Below are 17,785 nucleotides of genomic sequence, written 5' to 3'. Positions count from 1 at the left end.
TGTGGGACAAGAGCCAAGAATCTCTGATCTCCAGCTCATTGGACCAAAAAAAAAAAAAAAAATGCTATTTTCTTAACTAGTATTTTGATAAGTCAATCCATAGAATGTCCAAAAGCAGCTTACTCTAAAATTAATGGAAAAGTGTCCAATGCACATTCCTTGACTGGCCTAACTACTGGAACTCTCCTAGTTCTGTAAGATAATGAACATAAGGTATGATTGAGTCCCTGTGACAGGCTACTGGGGAACGGATACGAAATGTCAAGAGGCCATTTTGTGCGCTGCCGTTGTAATGCCATCGCGTTTCTAGATCATGATAATGTTCCCTGATTCTAGACACACCATAGGAATATCAGTGGGGGCCGAGATCAGCTTAGCTGCTTGCTGGGCTGGAACAAATATCGCCCCAGCATGCTCATCTGACAGGGTTCTGCAGCAGCCCAGATCGAGTGCTTGTGAACCTGTGCACAGGACTCCAACAGTGGATGGATTCTTCACTGTGTCCTCCAGGCGCTGCTTCAAGGTCGCCTCCATCCCGCTGTCCGCCCCCCTGGCAGGACCCCGAGGTGCGTCACGTTCTCCTTCTTTGTTCTGAAGTTCCAGTCCCCAGTTCAGCTTGCAGATCACTGCATGGTCTGCAGATCCATCAATAGGAGGCAGCCTACTTTCAGTCAAAAGCACTCCAAACACTTTCCCTTCTCAGAGCCTTTGTTAAAGGCTAGATTAAACAAAAAGGCTCAGCAGATCAAGATCAGCAAAACTATCTTGAAATTATTCAATATTTGAAATTTCAAAAGTGAAAACACTAACCTAGTCGTGGTGGAAAAACTGTGAATCTGGTGGAACTTGCTTCCACCTATTTTGTGGTTTAGTCCTGTTTCGCTTTTGAATTACATCGCTATTACATGTGTCTTGGGGAAGAGGAAAACAATAGTCTTTTCAGAATTTAAGTCTTCTTTAGGTCTTAATTTAATCCTGCTTTCACTGTGTGAATGAAGGCGTCTCCTTACCTTCCAGCCGTGGGTCTCACCTTCCATTAACCTTACTTAGGGAAGCCTTCTTGACCTTCCTGCTCTACCTCACTCCTGTTAAAATGCCACTTGGTCCTCTATTCCTCCCTTCCGTGGCCCCGGTCTGGGCTGCCATCATCCTTTACCTAGACTACTGTAGCAGCTGCATCACTGGTCTCACTACTCTAACTTCTAATCCTTTCAATCCATTCTCCACACAGCAGCAGACTATTAGAATAGGTCAGATCACTCTCTGCTTAAAATCCTTCAGCAGAGGATTAGAATAAAATCCCACTTCATTAGAATAAAATCATTAGAATAAAATCCCCACTTCTCTCGCTGTCCCATGGAAGCCCCATGATCTGGCTCCTGCCACCCACCCCCCAGCCCCCGACAGCTCTGGTCATTGGATTTCCATAAGGTTCCTGCTCCGGTCATGATCTTTCACCCTCAAGACTTTGCACTTCCTGTTTCCTCTGCCTGGAAATTTTCTACCTCTTCCTAAAATGACAGCTTCTTTCATCTTCAGATCTCAGCTTAAGTATCACCTTCTCTATGGAAATCTTATCAGCTCACAGCCTCTAAAGATGGCCTCACTTTTGTCCCTTTCTTTGTTCGTTTGCTTTCCCATAACGTTTATCACAAGTTATTGTTGTGTCTTTGTTTATTTGTAATTAATTAACTTATTGGTCTTTGGGGCCGAAAGTGAGCTCCATTTAAAAAAAGAAGTGTCTCTGACTTGTTCACATTGGTATTCCCGGTGCCTAGCACATTAACTGGCTCATAATAAGCCACTCAATACATATTTATTGAATGAGTAATCCTTTATTACACACTTTATGTATATTTATATAAAATTTTACAATTTTAATTATGTTTGTATGTGTTCTTTTATTGACTTAATGTCTTCTTCTACTTTACTAAAGTTCTACAAGTCTACTTTGTTCACTGATGTGTTACTGGGACCTTGCAAGTAATAAGGCCCTTGCCGTTATTTATTTCATAAGTAAATGCATTAAATAATTATCAATCAATGGAAGACACTTAAAAAGGTAATACTAAAGGGTCCAGATAGGCCATTGGGTTATAAAACAAAGCAGATGAACTCTGCTTTCAAAAACCTAAACTGGGGAAAAGCAGGTTTCAGCAAGTAATGACTTCCTATAACCCCTTTAACTGCTTAATTCTATCTATAAAAATTAAGATCTAATAATCAGCCTGTTGGATAGAGGTTTAATTTTCTTTTTTTTTTAAATCAAGGATCCAGTCTTGTATGTTAGTATCTACTTGAAACGAACTTGGTTTATGGGGATAGGATGTACTTAAAAACATCTGTGATGTTTAACAACCTAGTCCTTATTTTTTGGATATTGGTCTCAATATAATCTTGATGGAAAGTTCTGTTCAAGAGCTTTCCAGAATTGATATTGGAGCATAATGTTGGCCTACACTTCTGATCTGTGGGAAAGTTTTTGTGCCATAATGTCAAATGGCTATTGTGGTAAATGGCAAAAATGACCACGAGACCCTGTACCTCCTTCCACCAAGAAGCGAAGTCCATTTCCTAACTGTTGAATCTGTGCTGGCCCTGGAACTTATTTTGCTCAATAGAATACGGCAAGAGTGATAGTGTGCCAGTTCTAAGTCTCCGTTTCAAAAGGCCTTATAGCTTCATTCTTACTCTCTGAGAAACTTGCAAATGCCATGTGAACAAACTTGGCTAGCCTGCTGGAGGGTGAGAACACAGTGAGAGAGACCCCAGTTCTTTCAGACACCTCAGCGGAACCATCCTGGCCAATCCACCAGCTGCCTGCAGATGCATAAGAAAGCCCAGCTGTATTAGTCTGCTAGGGCTTATACGCACACACACACACACACACACACACACACACACACACACACACACAATGGAATATAACTCAGCCATAAAGAAAGAATGAAATCTTGCCATTTGCAACAACAGGAATAGACCTGGAGGGTTTATGTTAAGTAAGTCAGACAGAGAAACACAAATACTGTGTAATTTCACTTAGATGTGGAATCTAAAAAGATGAAACAAACAAAACAGAAACAGATTCATAGATGCAGAGAACAAATTAGTAGTTGCCAGAGAGGACGGAGGTAGGGGGGTTAGGTAAAAATAGGTGAAGGGGATTGAGAGGTACAAATTTCCATTTATAAAATAAATGAATCATGGGGATATAATATGCAGCAAAAGGAAAATAGTCAATAATATTGTAATAACTCTGTGTGGGATTAGACTTGACTTATCATGGTGATCACTTTGTAATGTATTTAAGTGTCAAATCACTACGTTGTACACATGAAACTACCATAATATTGTACATCAACTCTGCTTCAGTTTTTTTTTTAAATGCAAAGTACCACAGACTGGGTGGCTTAAACAACAGAAATTTATTTTCTCAAAGTCCTGGAGGCTGAAGGTCTGAGGTCAAAGTTAGCAGGGTTGGTTCCTTTCAAGGGCTCTGAGGGAAGAATCTGTCCCAGGCCTCTCCCCCTGGCTTGTAGACAGCTGTCTTCATGTTGACATAGTGTTCTCCCTGTATCTTCACATCATCTTCCCTCTGTATGCATCCCTGTCCAAATTTTCTCTTCTTACAGGGACACCAGTCATATGCAAATATGCATTTGAGTGGCCACATGGGGGGAATCACACAATTCAGCTTGTAACACTAGCCAAGATTGGTAAAGGAAGAACTGCCCAGCTCAGCCTAGCCCAAATGGCTGACATACAAAATAGAGAGCCAAATAAATAGCTGTTATTTTAAGTTGCTAAATTTTAGAGTAGTTTGTTACCCAGCACAGGTTAACTGACACAGCCATATTTAATTGAATTTCAGTGCATTTACTACTTGGTTTTAAGACTGTAGACTATAGCAGTCTGTTTGAGCTGCTATAACAAAAGATGGGTGGCGTAAACAACAAACATTTATTTCTCATATTACTGGAGGCTAGGAAGTCCAAGATCAAGGCACTGGCAGGTTTGGTGTCTGATAAGAGCTGTCTTCCTGGTTCATAAGATGGCCATCTTCTCCCTGTGTCTTCACATGGAAAAGGATGAGGGAGCTCTCTAGGGTCTCTTTTGTAAGAGAACTAATTCTATTCCTGAGAGCTCCACTCTCTGACCTAATCACCTTCCAAAGGTGCCTCCTCCTGATACCATCACTTGGGGATTAGGTTTCAACATGTGGATTTGGAGGGAACACAAACATTCAGTCTATGGCAGTCAACTTTCCAGCTATCGCTAAGTGAGTTACAACAGCTGTGCTGGTTACCTGGAAAACGTACTGTGATAAACATTCACTGAAAACATACTTAATCCCTCTAGTACTCCAAGGATGAGCTAGCTGTAATTTACCACAACTAGTTAATGTTTTCTTTCAGGTTATCCTTTGTGAGCTCCAAGGGCAGTGATCACTTCAAACTCAGATTTAGTACTTTCCTATCGGTATCTCTGCCAAAAGTATGTTCTTCAAGGTATGTTCTTAACCAAGTTTAACAAGGCCTATTTTCTAAAAAAATCAAATCATCACACCTCATAGCACCCTTACATAGATAGAAAGCATGGTTTATTTATTTTTATGTGTAATGTTCATCTCTAAATACCAATATTTTCACCAAACTTAGTCTTGAGAAGTTAAATTTCATGCATGTAAGAAATGTTTCCCCAACTTAGTAAATATTAAAATGAGCAGTTTTACTTTTTGACAGACAGTGTTAAATGTGTTTGGTCATCAAATTTGACTTAGTATTCCACAGGGTATCCTAATGTTTTTGGCAATATCTCAAAGCTCTTATGAATCTCCCAACCAACTGTTGCTTTGAAGGGCAGTTTCTTCACCTAGCAGGAAGTTTTTCTAGTTTATTCACCTTTACTTAGAGTTCCATATTTTCCTCTTTTAATATTTCCTACATATTTAAGCACAGCTAAAAATGTGACCAAAAAATGTTTTAAAAGTTTTACTTGGTTACGAAGCTTTACTTTTCTCATGCTGGGAAACTGATAATTTGTGATTCTAATTTTAACTGGATTAATCTCACTCAAAAACCCTTCCATGCCTATTGCACATGTTATTGTCCAACTTCATGAAGAATTTAACAACTACTCTATGTGGAAAATGCTGAGAATTGAGGTGTTTTTGCTGTTGAAGGAACATTACTCATGCTCTAAAATGCAATTTAAACCTAAGTCAATGTTATACGCAAGTTAATTTTTATTTTGAAAATACTTTTGTAAAAGCTTAGTTTCTTTAGGATTCTTGACCAAAAATCATAGACACTCCTGCTCTCAAAAGTGCCACTATGTTCCCACCACCACAGTTTCTCACTCTATTGTGGGCTAGTTACCGTTCAGCTTCAAAGTGTCAACATTTTCCCCTTGTGGCTATCTGGGGACATGGCTAGGTTTTGCCATTCCTTGAGGGTTACACTGCTTTCCTTTTTGCATTGGCTTTAACTGGGTATCTGCCATTTCCTATGTTCCAGGAAGTCTGCTACTTTCTACCTGGCTCTAATTCAGTTTGTTAATATACATCATTTATCTGGCTTATGGACATAGAGTAAATCCTAGATAATTTCATCTATGCTTGCCAATTGGCTATACCAGATAAGAGCCTTACCATCAACATTAGGCTGCCCAGAAATTCTTTTGTGCTTTGACCTTTCATTTTAATAGTCTGTAGCTGGACAGTGTTGGTTTGGCATATAATCATCATTTCTTTGGCTGGGGCCCTCTTTCTGTCTTTTACCTCTGGTAGTGTAATAACCGCTCTACCATCTTTTTTCTTTTTTAAATTTTCTTTTTATCTTTGCATATTGGAGGACATGAGAGTTCTCCAATTTTGCTTTGCTTTCTTCCTTACTCTGGAAATGCTCTAGCTCCTTCAGGGGTCTCTTTCTCATCTAATTTCCTTGATTTTGCCAGAATCAACAAGGAAGCATTTCTTTGTGTCATCCTTCCTGAGCAGAAAGTCTATGTGCCAGACCATATTAGACAATTTTTTTCTCCAGAACTTTCTAAGTTGAAGTGACATTGGTGTCTGTATTCTTGCAAAAATCGCCATTGGAATACCCCTCTTCAAGACTTCCAGCAGCTTCCCCTGTTCAGAAAATACTTCTTTCCCACTCAACAAATTTTCCAGAGATCTGGAGAGAAATGTTTCTCTGTCCAGGAATATCAGTTTGTCTAAAAACAGACAAACAAATAAAATGTGTATCCAGTAACAGCAGCCAGAACTGTACGTTTACCTTCCCCTGATTTACCATTTGAAAAATAGATTTCTGAGTCTGTGGTCACTAGGACTCCAGGGGCCGGGACATAGAACATTAATCTAAATAAATGATTCTGACAGTTTTAATGATAAATGTAACTCATGTCAGCTAAACTAATCAGTCATTGTGAGGGTCAGAATAATCTTAAGGCAGGTTTTGTCCTGGGGTCACCCTTTGGGACATCAGATACCACCTGGGACTGCCTGTATCGCTAGATACACAAAGATCACTAAATATTTGAAAATGGCTTGAAAACCTTTTTAGGCATCAGATATCCTCAGAAATTCAGATAAATTGGTGGGCTTTGGCTTTTTTTTAAAAAAATAGAAGGTAAAAATGCTTAGATAACTGGAATGCCTACCGAAAGATGCAAAAGTGGAAGGAATCAATATTTATTACTCATTTACCCTAGGTGAGACACGTTGCAAAACGATCTCTGTATTCCTCATACTAAACCTTTAAGTAAATTTTACATCTCTATTTTATAAATGAGAAAACTAAGACTCGAGATGTTCAGCTACCTGCCTGAGGTCACGGCGCACCCTGGCTAGTATGCTGGCTGAAGCCAGGACTGTGACCCCCTTCCAAAGGCCATGCTTATTCCGCTGTACTTGTCTGGATTCCTGAGAAGCAGAAGCAAAACAGAAAAGGCAAGGAGATAGGATTGATTTATTTTGATCATATTTCCTACATGATTTATTTTCCATGTATGCTAGAACTTAGGAAAATGGTAAGTATGTTGTGTAAGATAGCATCTCGGGATTGAACATGGAGACCCTGAATGTATATGTTTTCTGCAGAGTAAATGATGACTTGAAAAGAATGACAACAAAATTGAAGTTATATTGCTTAGGATCGAGTAATGTGAATCAAGTAGTCTACGTCCATGCTTTTACTTCCACAGACCATCAGATGCACAGTGTCGTGGTTAAGAATTTGGGCCTCTGGAGCCATACTGTGCATGTTCAAGGACCTCTTCTTCCTCTCACCAGCTGTGCAGCTCTGGGCGAGTTACTTAGCCTCTTTTTTTTTTTTTTTCAAACATTCTATTAATTAATTAATTAATTAATTTTTAGCTGTGTTGGGTCTTCGTTTCTGTGCGAGGGCTTTCTCTAGTTGCGGCAAGTGGGGGCCACTCTTCATCGCAGTGCGCGGGCCTCTCACTGTCGCGGCCTCTCTTGTTGCGGAGCACAGGCTCCAGACGCGCAGGCTCAGCAATTGTGGCTCACGGGCCCAGTTGTTCCGCGGCATGTGGGATCTTCCCAGACCAGGGCTCGAACCCGTGTCCCCTGCATTGGCAGGCAGATTCTCAACCACTGTGCCATCAGGGATGCCCTACTTAGCCTCTTTTTGCTGCAGTTTCCTCCTTTGTAAAATGGGGATGGCCTTAAAGAACAGCTTACGTTGTTGGGTTAAAAGGATTAAATGAGCAATACATAAACATTATTTAGAGCTGTGTCTGGCTTACAGTAAGTACTTAAAGCACACTGCCTCATTATCTTCTGCTCTGAATCTCAAAAATCCTGTGAATATCTATCTGTTACAAACATGAGCCATAAGAACCTATTGGTAGTATCATTAGACGGTTTCTGGAGTTCTTAAAATAGTTCACAGAGTTCTTGGGAACACAATGTGTATCATAAGTAGCTGGTAGAGAGGCCTAGACAGCAGGCCATCAAGACCAGTGGTTGAATCCTGATTCTACCACCTATTAGAAATAGAACCAGGGTATCCCAGCTAAGCATTTTTCCATATCTGTAAAATGGGAGAATAGTACCTCAGAGGATTATAGAGGAGATTAATAAAATCTGTTCAAAACAGATCTGTTCAAAAGATACTGTTCAAAACAGTATCTAGAGGCTCTCAAGGAATTATTCATGTGTGTGAGTATATTTTATATATATATATATCATATTATATCATATCAGTTCAGTGCTTTCAAGGCCAGAATATGAATTTCTTTGCTTGGTGTCTTTTGAGCTTACCTACCTAGACCTTATATTGATAATGTCTTAAATCCGTGTGGTATGTTTCAGCTTACTCAGTGCTTTACATCCATCATCTCATTTAATCCAGAAAATAACTTTGTGAGACAGGTATCTTTATTCTTAGAATGTAGACTCAGGATCACAAAGTTGCTAAGTAATTGAGCTGGAACTTGAACCCAGATCTTCTGAGTAAAGGCGTCTAATGATAATTTTTCATGTTTCTCTACTTTCTTCTGAATGTTCCCAGGAGAAAATTTTTAAGAGTATGTAGACCAGGAGTTATACATGTCTCCACCATATATGTTATATTGGCCAAAGTGAAACCAAGAAAGAAAGTCTTTCCTAAAAGCAAGTAGATAGTTTCAGAGTAGAGAAAAGGAGAAAGAAACACAATGATATGCTTTATCTTTTGCAAATATCTTTCCTTTGCAGTTCTCCAGTCAGTAAGAATCATGTGACAAATTAGTTTACAGAGTTCCCATTGAAATTTGTGAACCCAAAAAAGGTAGGCAGGAAAATAAACTGGACAATCAAACTTTTTATATTTTATGTTTTCACTTATTTTTTAAAATATATTCTGTTTTCATACACACACAAATATGAACATTGAGAAACCATTTTAAAACCCAGGAGAAGTATTATTAAATTACAAAAAAGACATAGTTGATAGGGATGTGTAGATAATTACTATGATTTTTTTCCCCATAATCCACTGTCAATAACTTATTCCAGTGGTATAAGCTGACATTTACTTTCTTACCTTTTTTAAACTCCTGGGTTTCGGCTAAAGTTCAGTTTCCAGGAAATCTCTCCCCATTTGGGGTGACTGTGTACCACAGCCTCAAATTCCTCCCGAGGCCCTTGCCCATGTACACAGTCATACAACTCACCGTCTGTTCAGGCTGGTTTGGTCGACAGCGCCCATGTGACAAAATTATATCCCTCGGAAAGGAACTGGAATGAAAGAGAACAGATGTTACCCACTCAAAGACGGGTTTAGTAGGAAACCATGGACGCTGGCTGGCCGTGATCACAAGCTTTGCCAGCAGGCTCTGATTTTTGAATTTTGGTCCCTTGTATCTGTCATGCTTCTTTTTAAAGAGTGCTGAGATGAAGAAAATATAAAACCAAGTCTTTTTTATTCAGGAAGGCAGCCCTGCTGATTTTCACACTGAGAAGTTTAAACAGAGAGGTAGAAGATCAGGATATTATAATAACCACTTTCTCCTTGATGGAGAAAAAAATACGGGGGTGTTACAAGTTGAATATAAATATCGATACCTTGACAAGCCAAAAAGGACTAAAGAAATAAGATTGTGAGTCAAGCTGTACTGTGATTCACTTTTGGTTAATGAAACTAACGGATTGACTAAATTTTTTTTGGCCCAAGTGATGCATTTAAATGCCTGGTTATTTGCTATTTCATTCAATATCACACATTCCTTCTCCCACACTGAAGAGAACACTGTCACTTAGAATATCGGGGCTTTCTGTTGTTCCCTGTGACTGTTCTGTGAGCTTGTTTATCAGCTACACAGATGTGCTACAAGGCCTTTAGTTGGTTTGGGACTGCAAGTGAGTGTGTGGTGCAAAAAAGACCTCACCTCACCATGCAATTTAACAGATCCCAAAAAAAGGAACAAAAATCCTGAGAGAAGGCATTCATAACAGTAAAAATTACGGTTGGTGAAACTTGGCTGAATTGGCTGAGGAATTCTTCATCCTTCTAAAAAGATTTGCCTCATGTATTGGGGTTAAGTTCAGTCCTGAAAGGACCTATTTGAAATGCTGTTCTAGCATGTGGCGGAGGACATACTATCCCAAATTAACCACACACAAATGCCATTTTTAGTCTTTCAACATTTGATTAAAACAAGGGTTCACATCCTTTGAAGCACAATTCTTTATGGTTGCAGTATAGTCAGTAAGCATTGACCTACATATTATATTCTGATTAAGTGAATATTCTGGTAAGATAAGATGTTACCCATAATCAATTTTTATTTCAATGTTTATTTTTTGAGAATCATGCTAACGTGTTAGACTAGTGTTCTCTGCTTTGAAACTCATAGTATATAGAATATAATTGAATTATTTCTTTAAAAATGGTAACCTAAAAACAGAGTAAGATATTAAATATCTTAAAAAGTAGCCTTTTGAATTTGTAATCACTATGAATGTAGGGCCTTGGAAATAGAACATAAAAAAGGAAATATCTGAATAAGGAATCTGGACTCCAGAACAATGCTTTTGATACCTTTAAGTATCTTGGCATGCTTTTAGTTTCCCATTATGATTATTAATATATATATTTTAAGTGATGTTGAAGAAGATGACGACTGGTACCAAGCTAAGTCTATATTCTAAAAGAGCTATTTGTAAAAATTCCATGACTTATGAACACAGCAGTATGATTCATAATAGCTGGAATATGGGAGCAAACCAAGTATCTATTGACAGATAATTGGATAAACAAAATGTGATATATACATACAATGGAATATTATTCACCTTATTCATACAATGGAATATTATCTAGCCTTAAAAAGGAAGGAAATTCTGTCACATGCTGCAATATGGATGAACCATGGGGACATTATCTAAGTGAAATAAGCCAGTCACAAAAAGACAAATACTGTTGTGATTCTACTTACATGAGATACCGAGAGTACATAGTCAATTTTATAGAAAGAGAAAGTAGAATGATGATTGCCAAGAGTAGGGGCAGGGGATGATGGGGAATTGCTGTTTGATTGGTACTGAGTTTCAGTTTTTTTCTTTTTCCCACATAAAAACACTTTATTACCATATTAAATAACAAGTTTATCTTTCTTTTTCTTTTATCCCACCACCCCCCCCACCCTCCCACTTCCCCCCTTGGTGTCCATACGTTTGTTCTCTACATCTGTGTCTCTATTTCTGCCTTGAAAACCAGTTCATCTGTACCATTTTTCTAGATTCCACATATATGCGTTAATATATGATATTTGTTTGTCTCTTTCTGACTTACTTCACTCTGTATAACAGTCTCTAGGTCCATCCACTTCTCTGCAAATGACCCAGTTTCGTTCCTTTTTATGGCTGAGTAATATTCTGTTCTATATATGTACCACATCTTCTTTATCCATTCATCTGTCAATGGGCATTTAGGTTGCTTCCATGTCCTGGCTGTTGTAAATAGTGCTGCAATGAACATTGGGGTGCATGTGTCTTTTTGAATTATGGTTTTCCCTGGGTATATGCCCAGTAGTGGGATTGCTGGGTCATATGGTAGTTCTATTTTTAGTTTTTTAAGGAACCTCCATTCTGTTCTCCATAGTGGCTGTATCAATTTACATTCCCACCAACAGTGCAAGAGGGTTCCCTTTTCTCCACACCCTCTCCAGCATTTCTTGTTTGTAGATTTTCTGTTGCTGCCCATTCTAACCAGTATGAGGTGATACCTCGTTGTAGTTTTGATTTGCATTTCTCCAATAATTAGTGATGTTGAACATCATTTCATGTGCCTCTTGGCCATCTGTATGTCTTCTTTGCAGAAATGTCTATTTAGGTCTTCTGCCCATTTCTTGATTGGGTTGTTTGTTTTTTTAATATTGAGCTGCATGTGCTGTGTATATATTTTGGAGATTAATCATTTGTCGGTTGATTTGTTTGCAAATGTTTTCTCCCATTCTGAGGGTTGTCTTTTCATTTTGTTTATAGTTTCCTTTGCTGTGCAAAAGCTTTGAAGTTTCATTAGGTCCCATTTGTTTATTTTTGTTTTTATTTCCACTACCCTACGAGGTGGGTAAAAAAGATCTTGCTGTGATTTATGTCAAAGAGTGTTCTTCCTATGTTTTCCTCTAAGAGTTTTATAGTGTCCAGTCTTACATTTAGGTCTGTAATCCATTTTAAGTTTATTTTTGTGTATGGTGTTTAGGGAGTGTTCTAATTTCATGCTTTTACATGTAGCTGTCCAGTTTTCTCAGCACCACTTATTGAAGAGACTGTCTTTTCTCCATTGTATATCCTTGCTTCCTTTGTCATAGATTAGTTGACATAGGTACGTGGGTTTACCTCTGGGCTTTCTATCCTGTCACATCGACCTATACTTCTGTTTTTGTGCCAGTACCGCATTGTCTTGATTACTATAGCTTTGTAGTATAGTCTGAACTCAGGGAGTCTGATTCCTCCAGCTCCGTTTTTCCTTCTCAAGATTGCTTTGGCTATTCGGGGTCTTTGGTGTCTCCAAACAAATTTTAAGATTTTTTGTTCTAGTTCTGTAAAAATGCCATTAATAATTTGACAGGGATTGCATTGAATCTGTAGATTGCTTTGAGTAGTATTGTCATTTTCACAATATTGATTCTTTCAATCCAAGAACATGGTATTTCTCTCCATCTGTTTGTGTCATCTTTGATTTCTTTCATCAGTGTCTTATAGTTTTCTGCATACAGGTCTTTTGTCTCCCTAGGTAGGTTTATTCCTAGGTATTTTATTCTTTTTGTTGCAGTGGTAAATGGGAGTGTTTCCTTAATTTCACTTTTAGATTTTTCATCATTAGTGTATAGGAATGGAAGAGATTTCTGTGCATTAATTTTGTATCCTGCAACTTTACCAAATTCATTGATTAGCTCTAGTAGTTTTCTGGTGGCATCTTTAGGATTCTCTATGTAGAATATCATGTCATCTGCAAACAGTGACAGTTTACTTCTTCTTTTCCAATTTGTATTCCTTTTATTTCTTTTTCTTCTCTGATTGCCGTGGCTAGGACTTCCAAAACTATGTTGAATATTAGTGACCAGAGTGGACATCCTTGTCTTGTTCCTGATCTTAGAGGAAATGCTTTCAGTTTTTCACCATTGAGAATGATGTTTGCTGTGGGTTTGTCGTATATGGCCTTTATTATGTTGAGGTAGGTTCCCTCTATGCCCACTTTCTGGAGAGTTTTTTATCATAAATAGGTGTTGAATTTTGTCAAAAGCTTTTTCTGCATCTACTGAGATGATCATATGGTTTTTATTCTTCAATTTGTTAATATGGTGTATCACTTGATTGATTTGCATATATTAAAGAACGCTTGCATCCCTGGGATAAATCCCACTTGATCATGGTGTCTGTTCCTTTTAATGTGCTGTTGGATTCTGTTTGCTAGTATTTTGTTGAGGATTTTTGCATCGATATTTGTCAGTGATATTGGTCTGTAATTTTCTTTTTTTGTAGTATCTTTGTCTGGTTTTGGTATCAGGGCAATGGTGGCCTCATAGAATGAGTTTGGGAGTGTTCTTTCCTCTTCAGTTTTTTGGAAGACTTTGAGAAGAGTGGGTGTTCGCTCTTCTCTAAATGTTTGATAGAATTCCTATGAAGCCATCTGGTCCTGGACTTTTGTTTGTTGGAAGATTTTTAATCACAGTTTCAATTTCATTACTTGTGATTGGTCTGTTCATATTTTCTGTCTCTTCCTGGTTCAGTCTTAAAAGCTTACACCTTTCTAAGAATTTGTCCATTTCTTCCAGGTTGTCCATTTTATTGGCATTGGGTTGCTTGTAGTAGTCTCTTATGATGCTTTGTATTTCTGCTGTGTCCCTTGTAACTTCTCCTTTTTCATTTCTAATTTTATTGATTTGAGGCCTCTCCCTCTTTTTCTTGATGAGTTTGGCTAATGGTTTATCAATTTTGTTTATCTTTTCAAGGAACCAGCATTTAGTTTTATTGAACTTTGCTATTATTTTCTTTGTTTCTATTTCATTTATTTCTGCTCTGATCTTTATGATTTCTTTCCTTCTACTAACTTTGGGTTTTATTTGTTCTTCTTTCTCTAGTTCCTTTAGGTGTAATGTTAGATTGTTTATTTGAGACTTTTCTTGTTTCTTGAGGTAGGCTTGTATTGCTATAAGCTTCCCTCTTAGAAGTGCTTTTGCTGCATCCCATAGGTTTTGGATCATCGTGTTTTCATTGTCATTTGTCTCTAGGTATTTTTTGATTTCCTCTTTGACTTCTCCAGTGATCTCTTGATTATTTAGTAACATAGTGTTTAGCCTCCATGTGTTTGTGATTTTTACGTCTTTTTCCCTGTAATTTATTTCTAATCTCAGAGCGTTGTGATTGGAAAAGATGCTTGATATGATTTCAATTTTCTTAAATTTACCGAGGCTTGATTTGTGACCCAAGATGCGGTCTATCCTGGAGAATGTTCCATGTGCACTTGAGAAGAAAGTATAATCTGCTGTTTTTGGATGGAATGTCCTATAAATATCAATTAAATCTATCTGGTTTATTGTGTCATTTAAAGCTTGTGTTTCCATATTAATTTTCTGTCTGGATGATTTGTTCATTGGTGTAAGTGAGGTTAAAGTCCCCCAATATTATAGTGTTACCATCGATTTCCTCTTTTATACATACCTCAGTACATAAGCATTTGCCTTATATACTGAGGTGCTCATGTGTTGGGTGCATATGTATTTATAATTGTTATATCTTCCTCTTGGATTGATCCCTTGATCATTATGTAGTGTCCTTCCTTGTCTCTTGTAACATTCTTTATTTTAAAGTCTATTTTATCTGATATGAGTATTGCTACTCCAGCTTTCTTTTGATTTCCATTTGCATGGAATATCTTTTTCCATCCCCTCACTTTCAGTCTGTATGTGTCCCTAGGTATGAAGTGGTTCTCTTGTAGACAGCATGTATATGGATCTTGTTTTTGTATCCATTCAGCAAGCCTGTGTCTTTTGGTTGGAGCATTTAATCCATTCACGTTAAGGTAATTATTGATATGTATGTTCCTATGACCATTTTCTTAATTGTTTTGGGTTTGTTTTTGTAGGTCCCTTTCTTTTCTTGTGTTTCCCACTTAGAGAAGTTCCTTTAGCATTTGTTGTAGAGCTGGTTTAGTGGTGCTGAATTCTCTTAACTTTTGCTTGTCTGTAAAGGTTTTAATTTCTCTGTCAAATCTGAATGAGATCCTTGCCGGGTATAGTAATCTTGGTTGTAGGTTGCTCCCTTTCATCACTTTAAATATATCGTGCAAAACCCTTTTGGCTTGTAGAGTTTCTGCTGAGAAATCAGCTGTAAACCTTATCGGAGTTCCCTTGTATGTTATTTGTCATTTTTCCCTTGTTGCTTTTAATAATTTTTCTTTGTCTTTAATTTTTGTCAACTTGATTACTATGTTTCTCAGCGTGTTTCTCCTTGGGTTTATCCTGCCTGGGACTCTCTGTGCTTCCTGGACTTGGGTGGCTCTTTCCTTTCCCATGTTAGGGAAGTTTTCGACTATAATCTCTTCAAATATTTTCTCGGGTCCTTTCTCTCTTCTCCTTCTGGGACCCCTGTAATGTGAATGTTGGAGCATTTATTGTCCCCGAGGTCTCTTAGGTTGTCTTCATTTCTTTTCATTCTTTTTTCTTTATTCTGTTCCATGGCAGTGAATTCCACCATTCTGTCTTCCAAGTCACTTATCTGTTCTTCTGCCTCAGTTATTCTGCTATTGATTCCTTCTAGTGTATTTTCATTTCAGTTATTGTATTGTTCATCTCTGTTTGTTTGTTCTTTAATTCTTCTAAGTGTTTGTTCTTTAACTCTTCTAGGTCTTTGTTAAACATTTCTTGCATCTTCTCGATCTTTGCCTCCATTCTTTTTCCAAGGTCCTGGATCATCTTCACTGTAATTATTCTGAATTCTTGTTCTGGAAGGTTGCCTATCTCCACTTCATTTAGTTGTTTTCTGGGGTTTTATATTGTTCCTTCATCTGGTACATAGTCCTCTGCCTTTTCATTTTGTCTATCTTTCTGTGAATGTGGTTTTCGTTCCACAAGCTGCAGAATTGTAATTCTTCTTGCTTCTGCTGTCTGCCCTCTGGTGGATGAGGCTATCCAAGAGGCTTGTGCAAGCTTCCTGATGGGAGGGACTGGTGGTGGGTAGAGCTGGGTGTTGCTCTGGTGGGCAGAGCTCAGTAAAACTTTAATCCGCTTGTCTGCTGATAGGTGGGGCTGTGTTCCCTCCCTGTTGGTTGTTTGGCCTGAGGCGACCCAGCACTGGAGCTCTTTGGTGGGGCTAATGGCGGACTCTGGGAGGGCTCACCCCAAGGACTACTTCCCAGAACTTCTGCTCCCAGTGTCCTTTTCCCCACAGTGAGCCACAGTTACCCCCCACCCCTGCAACACCAGCAGGTAGGTCTGGTGCAGTCTTCCATGGGGTCACTACTTCTTCCCCTGGGTCCTGATGTGCACACTACTTTGTGTGTGCCTTCCAAGAGTGGAGTCTCTGTTTCCCCCAGTCTTGTTGAAGTCCTGCAATCAAATCCCACTAGGCTTCAAAGTCTGATTCTCTGGGAATTCCTCCTCCCGTTGCTGGACCCTCAGGTTGGGAAGCCTGAGGTGGGGCTCAGAATCCTCACTCACAATCAATCCTCACTTGATTTTATTGTGATTGCACCCCTCCTACTGTCTCACTGCGGCTTCTCCTTTGTCTTTGGATGTGGGATATCTGTTTTGGTGAGTTCCAGTGTCTTCCTGTTGATGATTGTTCAGCAGTTAGTTGTGATTCCAGTGCTCTCGCAAGAGGGACTGAGCACACGTCTTTCTACTCCGCCATCTTGAACCAATCCCCCAGAGTTTCAGTTTTGCGACATGAAAAATTATGGAGATTGATTGCACAACGATGTAAATGTACTTAACACTGTCGAACCATATGTACACCAAAAATTGTCAAGACTGTAAATTTTGCTGTGTATTTTACCACAATTAATTTTTTTAAAGATAAAATGTTCCATGTTTTAAGTTTGTAGCCTTGTCATTTTCTCCTCTTATAAATTCATATGTAGAAAAAAATGTAGGTTGAGGAAAGGATGGAATTAAGATTTTTCTATACAGAAAGCTTGAGGAACCACAAGGACTTAGTACAATAGCCTTGGTCTCCATTTTATAGCAGATAGTGATGACAGGAAATACATTCTTTCCAGGAAATTAAGGAAGACTGTTTTCCTAAAACTTTCTTGTTCTCTAACGTTTTCTTATTCCATTAATTATCTCCCCTGTCATTTGTTTCTTTCATTTCTCCATCCCCACTGGTTCTTTTCATGCAGTCTACCCAACATGGTTGGGACTCCTAAATCCATTAACCCAATTTTCCTCAGTCTACCTCTTATCTTTCCTCGTTCTTAATATGTATAATGTGGGCTTTATATACAAATTGGAGCTGACTGGGAAGTAGTTGATAAGAGAGGGAGGAAATTTAAAATGCTAGGTAGGTACTCTAAACTATTGAATCAGGATTTAAGATTCAAGCCAGAGCTGAGAAAGTAGGCAGTGGCACAAGTGACAGAGAAATGGCTGGAGAAGGAGCCAAAGGAAAAGAGAGACCAAAGTAGAGACCAGGTCTTCAGCTAGGGGCACAAAGAGACCTAGCATAAGGCCAGATATGGAGGTGATATAGGATATAGGATCAGTGCTTCCAAAGCTTGTTAAAATTTGAACACAGCCTGTATTCCAGCCATCTATCTTCATTATGGCCCTATTA

At 38.5% G+C, this 17,785-nt stretch overlaps 1 long non-coding RNA gene across 2 annotated transcripts in view; it reads left to right on the top strand.

The window, feature by feature from the left end:
• LOC309627478 overlaps positions 1–17,785 on the top strand; it is a 60,372-nt gene that overhangs the window by 27,502 nt on the left and 15,085 nt on the right. The window contains exon 4 of one of the 2 annotated variants that reach the window (XR_014243751.1): positions 7,207–7,308. The exons of the other annotated variant lie outside the window; for it this stretch is intronic. This is a non-coding gene — a long non-coding RNA (uncharacterized lncRNA). The remainder of the gene's footprint in view (positions 1–7,206; positions 7,309–17,785) is intronic. 2 annotated transcript variants of the gene reach the window in all.

Source organism: Balaenoptera borealis (assembly GCF_965194805.1).
Source record: "Balaenoptera borealis genome assembly, chromosome: 4".
Lineage (NCBI taxonomy): Eukaryota > Metazoa > Chordata > Mammalia > Artiodactyla > Balaenopteridae > Balaenoptera > Balaenoptera borealis.
This window is presented reverse-complemented; position numbering and strand designations above follow the sequence as displayed.